The sequence below is a fragment of the Pogoniulus pusillus genome, chromosome 31 (genome assembly GCF_015220805.1).
Source record: "Pogoniulus pusillus isolate bPogPus1 chromosome 31, bPogPus1.pri, whole genome shotgun sequence".
NCBI lineage: Eukaryota > Metazoa > Chordata > Aves > Piciformes > Lybiidae > Pogoniulus > Pogoniulus pusillus.
In genome coordinates, this window is record NC_087294.1 from 3,209,192 (window position 1) to 3,219,945 (window position 10,754).

Here is a 10,754-nt window from a genome sequence, read left to right on the forward strand (position 1 = left end):
TCCAGGGACAGTGACACCACCACCTCCCTGGGCAGCCCATTCCAATGCCAATCACTCTCTCTGTGAACAACTTCCTCCTAACATCCAGCCTATACTTGCCCCGGCACAACTTGAGACTGTATCTCCTCGTTCTATTGCTGGTTGTCTGGGAGAAGAGGCCAACCCCAGCTGACTACAGCCTCCCTTCAGATAGTTGTAGACAGCAATAAGGTCACCCCTGAGCCTCCTCTTATGTTTGATAATGTGACACATCTCACTAAAACTATATGGCACCTATAGTTATATACCTGATAATGATTCCATACTGCTTGATGAAGATTTGACATTGCCTTGTATTTGGGCAGAAGAGTAGGCAGCTAATAGGCTTAAGGTTATTGTGCAAATTAATGCCCTTTATTTGCATATCCACCATAAGCTGGAAGTGTTCTATCATGCATCAAGCAAAGCTGGATATATCTCACCAGCTTCCTGCAATAAAAGAAGGAACTTTTACATCCAGTCTAAGTGTCTCAAAGGTGACAGGACTGAAAAAAAAAAAAAGCAGAACTAAATGCAAGAATTCAAAAAACAATCTCAAGGTGGCAAAGGATGCATGTGTGTGAAAGTTGCAGAACTTATTCTCCAGCATAAAGAAGAGTTTGACCAGTCTTTTAAGTGGGTTTCTTAAGCACCACATCTCTTCAAAGACAGATAAGCCAGGAATTTCTTGCATGTATTCCTACACGTAAAGCACTGAATTGAGAAGGTTAAAATAGCCTAAGTGACATACTTTTCTTGAGGTTTGTGTTTAAATGACTTGGCAACTTTATCTTTCTGAGTAAAAAGCAATGATGCAAGCAAATATAATCCATTATGGCAATCTATGGCATATCTGTATCTACCTTTAGCTTCATTTGCTGTGTGTTTATAGTGTGCCTTCTGGAGAGCTGAAGTGGAAATGAGGTAGCTCACAGCTCTGACATGAATAACAGGAAAGGACAGATTTATATTATGGTGGAAGAGTGATAAAAATAGCTAAATGTTAAGAGGAAGCTAGGAAGGTAAAGTGCCTCATAAGAGGGGACTCACAGAAGGATCCTAACCACCACAGCATCATCCTCTGAGTGAGCAGGAACAATAAAACATGGATGGCTCTGTAGAAGCTCCTGAAGCTTAAAATATTTGGGTGATGGAGTAGCTACACTCCCTTAGAATCACAGAATCATAGAATCAACCAGGTTGGAGGAGACCTCCAAGATCAGCCAGTCCAACCCATCCCCCAGCCCTATCCAGTCAACCAGACCATAGCACTAAGTGCCTCATCCAGGCTTTTCTTCAACACCTCCCGGGATGGTGACTCCATCACCTCCCTGGGCAGCCCATTCCAATGCCAATCACTCTCTCTGCCAACAACTTCCTCCTAACATCCAGCCTATACTTCCCCCAGCACTTGAGACTGTGTCTCCTTGTTCTATTGCTGGTTGCCTGGGAGAAGAGGCCAACCCCCCCCCGGGGGTAACTTGGTGAGTAGATGTCAGGGAGCGCTAAGCCAGACGCTCTCACAGACACATATTCTCAAGGTAACAGCTAAAACTACGCACATGTATAATTAATGGGCACTGTTTCCAAGGTTGACAGTGCATGCACCCTTTAATCTTTACTTCTAGGCCTTTCATAAATGCCTTGTGAAAAACATGCCATATATTATTCTAACTTTTTTTTTTTTTCAGATAAAGGATGGCATTTGCAACTTGCTTCTTAAAACTACTGTCTTCTCAAGGGAAATCCTGAAAACATTTTCTATGGAAGTAATTCTCTTTCTAGAGCATCTATGTTTCCTTATAACTTTTCCCTATTGATTACTAGAGATATTTGCATAAAACACACACACATAGGAATTTATTAGCTGCTGCTGCTTTTTCTTGCCTTGAAAACAAAATCCCTGTGGAACAAATGTGCTCCTAAGCAAGAGGGATTTTCACATGAGTATTTCTTTTAAAATAAAAACAAGCAGAGAAAAAGACTTCCTGAAAATATTAGTTACTACTTTTGGAAAACATTTTTTACTAATGGCTTCCACAAAGCTCTTAATACAATAAACATGCTTTTAAAGCTCTCTTCTAATTTAGTTGCAACCAGCAGAGTTTAATGGAGAAAAATTGATAGGCTGTCTCACATGAGTGTTGTGGTCTCGCATGGAAATCTTGCTCTACTTGCCAAGATGATCTTGAAAGTAAAATTTTGTCTGAGGTGTGAAGCTGGTCTAAAGATTAATTTCACAACACTACCCGTGCTGGGTGGAAAAATGGAGTCATGTTTTATGAATGTTTTCCCATGATTTATCTTTATTATCACAGTATCACAGTATCACCAAGGCTGGAAGAGATCTCATAGATCATCAGGTCCAACCCTTTACCCACAGAGCTCAAGGCCAGACCATGGCACCAAGTGCCACGTCCAATCCTGCCTTGAACAGCTCCAGGGACGGCGACTCCACCACCTCCCCGGGCAGCCCATTCCAGTGTCCAATGACTCTCTCAGTGAAGAACTTTCTCCTCATCTACAGCCTAAATTTCCCCTGGTGCAGCCTGAGGCTGTGTCCTCTTGTTCTGGTGCTGGCCACCTGAGAGAAGAGAGCAACCTCCTCCTGGCCACAACCACCCCTCAGATAGTTGTAGACAGCAATAAGGTCTGCCCTGAGCCTCCTCTTCTCCAGGCTAACCAATCCCAGCTCCCTCAGCCTCTCCTCGTAGGGCTGTGCTCAAGGCCTCTCCCCAGCCTCGTCGCCCTTCTCTGGGCACGCTCAAGCATCTCAATGTCCCTCCTAAACTGGGGGGCCCAGAACTGAACACAGCACTCAAGGTGTGGTCTAAGCAGTGCAGAGTACAGGGGCAGAATGACCTCCCTGCTCCTGCTGACCACACCATTCCTGATGCAGGCCAGGATGCCACTGGCTCTCTTGGCCACCTGGGCACACTGCTGGCTCGTGTTTAGGTGGGTATCAATCAGCACCCCCAGATCCCTTTCTGTTTCGCTGCTCTCAGCCACTCCGACCCCAGCCTGTATCTCTGCATGGGGTTGTTGTGGCCATTATATTCATGTAATCCATAAAGAAAACTCATAAAGTTCACACACAAAGCCCCAGGTCTTTCTAGTTTGTTTGTTTGTTGCTGTAATGATCACTAGCACAATAAGGGATTCCTAGCCAGCCAAGGGATTTTCTAACACTTTCCTCTTGTTTCCTGTTGCAAATCTTGTTGGTTTTGTTTGGTTGTTTGGGGTTTTTTTTTGTTTGTGGTTCGCTTTTTTTTTTTGGTATTTGCTTGTTTGAGATTTGTTTGTTTTGTTCTTATCCTAAACAGCATGGTTCTTATTCCTGGTCCTAGACAAACGATCCTTGAAACATTCCCCTTTGATATTATCTAAGACTTTAAAAAGGTGACTAGACAATAAATTATTTCTTGCACCATGTAACCTGCTGGATTTTGTACAGGCGAAGATCCTGCTTGCCTGATACATTCAGTGATGACAGCTATAAAAGCTATTCCTTCTCTCCATGTAGGCTCCTGTGTGATTTCTCTGCCAGCCCCTCCTCAGGGCTGCTTCAGGGGCAGCCTGCAGGCACAATTAGAGGACAAAGTGTAAATTTTGCCTTCTGACAGTTTGCCTGATGGGAGAATTAACACTGCTTTGGCACAACTTCTCCGATGAACTTCCATTGATTAGAAATGAAAGCTGAATCAATATAACACTCCCTAACTACCACGGACTCAGTGAAGTTTTGATCTTAGCAGAAATTTCAGGTGTCTTTAGGAAATTCTAAAGACTAGAGCACACCACAAAATAAATAACACATCCTAAGAGATGTCTTTTTGCTGAAAAAAAAACCCCAACAAACCCCAAACACCAAAAAACTAAAGGAATGGTAATGACAAGTGAGCTCTCCTTGAGTTTATTTCTAGGCTCCAGAATTCCAAAGTAAGAGCAATTGGAAATCATTTAGCTACATAATGTCAGGTGGCATCACGTATGGCTTACACATGAGCACTTTTTCAGCTTAAAAAAACCCAAATCCTTTAATGTAATTTACTGATTTGCAGTGTGTGATGTTAAGTTTAAAAGAGTAAGTTCCTACTTTCAGCATGAAGTTTGTTTCAATTCAGCATGAAGTTTATTTCAATTCAAGAGTGATGTTGAGGTGCTGGAAGGTGTCCAGAGAAGGGCAACAAAGCTGGTGAAGGGCCTGGAACACAAACCCTATGAGGAGAGGCTGATGGAGCTGGGGGTGTTTAGCCTGGAGAAGAAGAGACTCAGGGGTGACCTCATTGCTGTCTACAACTACCTGAAGGGAGACTGTAGCCAGGTGGGGTTGGTCTCATCTCCCAGACAACCAGCAATAGAACAAGGGGACACAGTCTCAAGTTGTGCCAGGGGAGGTCTAGGCTGGATGTTAGGAGGAAGTTGTTGGCAGAGAGAGTGATTGGCATTGGAATGGGCTGCCCAGGGAGGTGGTGGAGTCGCTGTCCCTGGAGGTGTTCAAGAAAAGCCTGGCTGGGGCACTTAGTGCCATGGTCTGGTTGGTTAGATAGGGCTGGGTGCTAGGTTTGACTGGCTGATCTTGGAGGTCTCTTCCAGCCTGGTTGACTCTATGATTCTATGAAGGTATCTTGGTTTTAAAAGAAAATAGAATTACACAAAGCTGGTGAATAAATTGCACACAAACCAGCAACTGTTTCATCATCCATTCTAAAAAATCATAGAATCATAGTATCATAGAACCAGCCAGGTTGGAAGAGACCTCCAAGATCATCCAATCCAACCTAGCACCCAGCCCTAGCCAGTCAACCAGACCATGGCACTAAGTGCCTCATCCAGTCTCTTCTTCAACACCTCCTGGGACGGTGCCTCCACCACCTCCCTGGGCAGCCCATTCCAACGCAAATCACTCTGTGAAAAGCTTCCTCCTAACATCCAGCCTATACTTGCCCCGGCACAACTTGAGACTGTAAAGAAAAGACAAAATGTAAGAAGCAACATTTTCAAGCCTCTTAATTACTGAATTGTAAATTGTCTCAAGAAAACAGGTAATCTTAGCAAGATTAAAAGGTATTTGAGAGCATCTTTTGTAATTTGATAGCTAAGTAATCAAATTGTGTTCTCTTTCACTGAATAAATCCAGTGGATAAGGCTATGGATCTGTTCTTTCTGCTTCATACTGTGTGTCATGTGTTATGTTTTGACTCTGGCATTCCCAGTATGCCAAAAGGTAATAAATCTTTAGATCAAATTATGCCTCCTTGAGATAAAAAAGAAAACTAGTAGTTAAGTAACCCACAGAAATAAAACCTTAGTATTTCCCTGTAATACTGTCTTTAATGCAGTGTGGAGACTTTGATTGTACAATTACTGATCTTATTCCTGAATAATTTTGTGTTTTGTAGGCTTTTTTGTTTAATATTAATATTATGGAAATGTTCATCTGTATAAACATCTAACTAGATGTAAATCAGTTGAGATAATATTGAAATATTTAGTTAAAAATTAATTCTCTGTGTGCTGTTTGACTAAATGTTCACACTTGCTCTCTTGATATCAGATTACTTGAGCAGTGGGAACTCGATAGAATTTGTCTAGGCAGGCTTACTTTCTTTTCCCCAGGGTGTAGAAATGTGATATTAGCAAATGCTTCCTAGTAGCAGAAGTACTTTGGGTATTTTCAGGGAGGCACTGCTCTGTCTCAGAAACAGCTAGTTTGTGGGGTGCTTGAGAAAGATCAGACTGCTGTCTGGAAAGGTTTGGGGGTGCCAAAATGAAGTTCAGAGAGGTTTTCCATCTTGTGGAGGGAAAAGAGGAGGAAGGAAAGAAGTTATGAATGCTGCAAGTCAGATGCCATAATACATTTGAGATCCAGAAGTATATGTTTTATGTGAGAGCTTCTGAGACCCTTTCCCTCAGGAAAACGAACCCGCTCAAAGTCACATACTGATGAAAGAAGATGCAAAACACTGAGAGGTATCTCCTTTGCTTTTCATCATCCTCACTGCCTTTAGCTTTTCACACTAAGTGACATCAGTGCTTTTAAGAAATTATTAGCAGTGCCAGACTCCAGTCGTTATGCTCAATCTGATGTGAGAAAAGTAAAAATATATGCTAATTTGCAGATGTCTCACTGACTGGTAATACTGCTCAGAGTTTCTCAGAAATTACTAGGAGACATCAGAGGTTCTCTGAAAGATGCATATCAGGAAACTAAAGGTGCCCAGCTCCGCTTTGCTGAGTTTGTGTTTCTTCTGAGTTGTAGTGTATAGCCTGTGATGGTAGCAGCTACCTGTTACAGCATGCCCAAAGGAAAAGGAATCCAGAGGGGGTACCATTGTTGCTGGAAGATGCATACTTTCACTAACTGGAAAAGTTAACATTACTATGATAAGTTGCCCTTAGAAAAGAGTCTGTGTGAAAGGGAATTAAATGGTTAATTTCACTGATAATGTGTCTGCTATACGCTTTAAGTCTATTTGTTTAAAGGGCAACTGATCACAGAAGCACGTGTCTGGCTTGCACCACATGCTTCAAATTAAGAGTAAAATCAGTGCCAAATATAATGAGAAGAGATTTTGAAATTTTGCATTATTGATACCTAGGAAAAAAAAAAGTCTCTGGTATATGCAGTTTAACTTGGTTGGCAAAGAGCACTTTGGTGAACAAGCTTGAGAATTCTTGCTGTCTGAAGAAAAATCTGTCTTTAGGGTTTTATATATATACATGCAGACCTTCAGAAATAAACCTTTTACCTCTCATGTCTCAAGAACAAAACATCAAGAATAGAAGCTCTGTGACGAGGGTTTAAGGGGAGAGAAATTATTTCATCTGGATCCCTGACTTCAGAAGTAGGTTGTTCCAGTTGTCAGGTTACAACTGAGATTCTGGCCTTTTACTTTTTGAAAGCTGTGCTAGTTTGAAGCTAGCTGGAATGTTTTGGGGAGAAGAACTAGATTACAGGCTGTGAAAGGAAAACAATGGTGATGTCTACTGCCCTCATAGTCCTGCTGAGGTGTATAGGAACAAGAAATAAAAGCATAGATAACCATCGGGGCTGCTGGCTGAGCTGCATCTTACTCTCTAACCTCACCCTCCATTTTGGACTAATCCACTTTGCTTCCTAACTCCCTGGCTGAACCTCCATCCTTCCTTGGGACTGGGGTAAGGTTGAGAGGGGTAGAAGGAAGGTGAAGGGGTGGTTGGGAGCTCCTCCTGGGGACTCAGGTTTCTGGAAGGGCTGTTGTGTTTCTGTATTACTTTTTTAAGTTGTCTATTTCTGTCTATAACTGTATATACTGTAAGTATCTGCTTGTATATTGTGCCAGCTGTAAATAAAAGCTTCATTCAATTTCCAGAGCCATCTGAGCCTAGTCTGGGTGATTTGTAAAGTGTGGGGGCACAGGAAACACCCAAACCATCACAAAAGCACTTCTGGATGGTAATGAGGAAAACAAACCAAAACAAACCAAGCAAATATATATATGTGTGTGTGTGTGTGTATCTATCTATCTATCTATCTATCTATCTATCTATCTATCTATCTATCTATCTATCTGTCTGTCTATCTCACTGATGACCTACATGTATTTCATTTTGTGGCTTCTGCTTCAGTAATGACTGTTTTGTGTCCCAGAGGTTCATTGATATCAGTAACTGCATTCACAGCCTCTTGATAATAACTCATTTGCTTAAACTGAGGTTACAGTGTACCTTTAACTCACCTTTTGGATGATTTGTGAAAATGTCATAGCTTCTTTCTAATGAAAATGGTGCTGTTTTCTTTGCAAGGATTTAAAGTCAATATGAACAAATCACCTACAATGCCTTATCCACTAATCCAATCTGTAAAATAATTATAAATCTCATTGGCAAAATTTTCACATTCACAGAACAGATTTCAGACCATATGTCTGTTGGTGATGCAATTGAGACTTCATCCCTAGTTCTCAGACTAGGTATGTTTAAAACTACTGTGTCATATGGCTTTGCCTGTTAGGCATTTCCATAACAACGTTATCATGCCATCATTTCAGACCCTTTCAGTCACAGGTCAAATTCAACTATTGACCATAGATTCGCAGCAAGATATTTAGGTGCAATAACTGCATGTGGGAATCCTACATCTCTGTAAATATTCTGTGTGGAAAGATGTATTTGGAAAAACAAACAAAAAAAAAAGGACAAATCACTTCAGTCAAAAATCTTGCTTCAAAAAATGAATTGCTCCAGGCAGAGAGATCAGCCCCAGGAAACAGATCACTCAAGTAGTTGAGCAGTAGTAATGTAGATCAATTTTACTGCTCTAACTGGGAAAACAATTAAGGTACTTATCATGAACTATACAAGCATACAAAGAGTGAAATAATTTGGTTTACTAAACCAATCTACTGAGGGATTCATAAGGGTCAAACAGTCTTTCCATTGGCAGAAAAGATCTCTAGTAGAGTCTTTCAGGAGAGCAGCATTCATGAGAAGTCTCTGAAATAATAAGATGTATTTTCTCACAGGACAGAGGTATTCAGTTTTACCTGAAACTACTGCTAAACGCCTTGCATGTTACTTTTGTTGGGAGAAAGGAAACGCATCTTGCCCATTGTTTCCACTGTCTTTCTGTTCCATGGAAGCTGAGATATGCTAGTGAACTCGTCTGCTCCCAAATAGGCTCATTAGTTTAGATTTTCAGAGCTCCCACATTTGCTCAATACTAACTCTACTGCAACAAAAAGTCATCTTTGAGACCTGGGAGATAACTCTATGCTTGAAACCGAGTTTTATGCACCTGTCCAAAGAGATGCCTTGTGTCTAGGACTTGCACTATGTAGATTCCAGCCAACTTGGATGAGGGTTTCTATGACTTTGGTTTTCCTGGCAGATGGAAGAAATCTAATTCTGGTAGCTAACAGCCTGATCTTTGTTCTTCTAAAGCTGCTAATGATGTTGTTAATTTTGTCAAATGCAGATTACATCACAGAAGTTAAATCATTAGTGATCGTCTTTTAGCATTCAACCTTTTATATTCCTGTGTGCAGGAGAGGGTAAAATGTTTAACATGAAACCAAATGCTTAGGTTGGCCCAGTGAAAAAGGACTTCACTTGTGCATATTTCTGATTTTGTGCATATTTCTGATTTTTGACATTTTTCTGTAGTCCTGTTTATCTACCACTGGCTTCACAATTGTTTCTAAATACAAGTACTATGAATGCCACAAAAGCTAATGATCATCAGCTCACTAACAAAGGTGAAAGATTACTTTTCTGTGTTTCCTGTTAATTATTAGCAATCCATAGCCATTTTACTAGCATGCATTTTAACTTAAATAGTACAGCTATTACTGTGTAAGTGTACTCAAAATAACCACACTGGAAACTAGTAATTTCTTTGCACTTAATAACTGCTTTGCTTGATCGCTGAAAAGGAGCTAAAAGTAAAATCCTCTAAGCTCTATTTATAGTTGCAACTTCATAACTTTTTTATTTGTTCATTAAACATTTTTTTCCTAGCAGTTTCTGAAGTGTGGCATTTTGGCTGAGCATTTGGTTCTGCGCTGCTCGGTCCCAAGAAGTTCCTGGGACCTCACGGTAAGGTAGGTTGATGCATTGTTGAGTTGGCCTCTCTGCTAGGCTGTGCAGGAGAGGTGCAGACACCAGGCTTACATCAATGTGATGCATAATGGTCAATCTGTTTATTGAAGCTAAGCCTGATACCTGCAGAGTGGAGTTCGGTACAGGGGTGTGTACTTTTGATAGGCTTACAAAGCAGAGATGTGCTGTCCACACGCACAGAGGCAGACCTGACCAAGTACCTCCCTTAATCCCCCTTTGCAACAGCTCAGCCACAGTATTGCTTGCTCCCAGGGCTGAGCAGCCTACCCTCTCACACAGCTCAAAACTCCCTCAGCTTCTCTGCCAGCCTCCCAAGGCCACTTTTCTGCAGCTATGCCTCCTTATCAGTTCAGTTACTCAATCCTGCTTGCTCTCCTTATTTTCTCAGACTATTCAGTTCTGCCCAAGCCCTGACAATGCAGGTAGCTGGAAAAATAAAGAAGTAGTCATTTACCTCTGCTAGTGAGCTGGTGATAGCTTGCATTTTTATAGTCTGTCTGTCTGAAATGTATGTTTAATTCTGTTGACTATCTCTGCTGTTTATTTTATTTTAGAGATATATTGTGACATCTCTACACAGAACATGCTAGATATGATAGAATGTTTTTTCTGCAGTAGACTGATTGCCCTAATTTTCTCTGTTACATAGGGAATTTCTGCTGGAACAGAACACTGGTTAAAAGTGGGCATATTTGGTTTCATATGGCTATCTATCAGGCAGCTAGATCCATTCTCTATTCTGGAAAGTTTTACTTTGATAAGGAAGCACTCATATCTCAGCAACTTCAAATGCACATATACTAGCAGTTGCCTAGTGTCATGTGAACAAGAAGAGGCAAAATGCCTCTCGAGGCATTTGTGCAGGAAAGATCTAGTATTGATGTTGCTGCAGCACTCTCCATTGTGGCCATGAGGTGTCAGTGACAAATCTGGGCTTGGGATGTCCATTGTGCAGGATTCCTCTTCCATTTTTTCCCTAAAAGATGAAATTTTATACTCAAGAGTTCCCTTTCTTTGTGTTGAGCATGACTGCCCAACGGTGTCACTAACCATCACTAAAGACTGGGAGTCAACAGAAGCTCAGGAGCTTGATATCTAAAGATAATTGAAGATCTATGGATTAGTTTATGCCT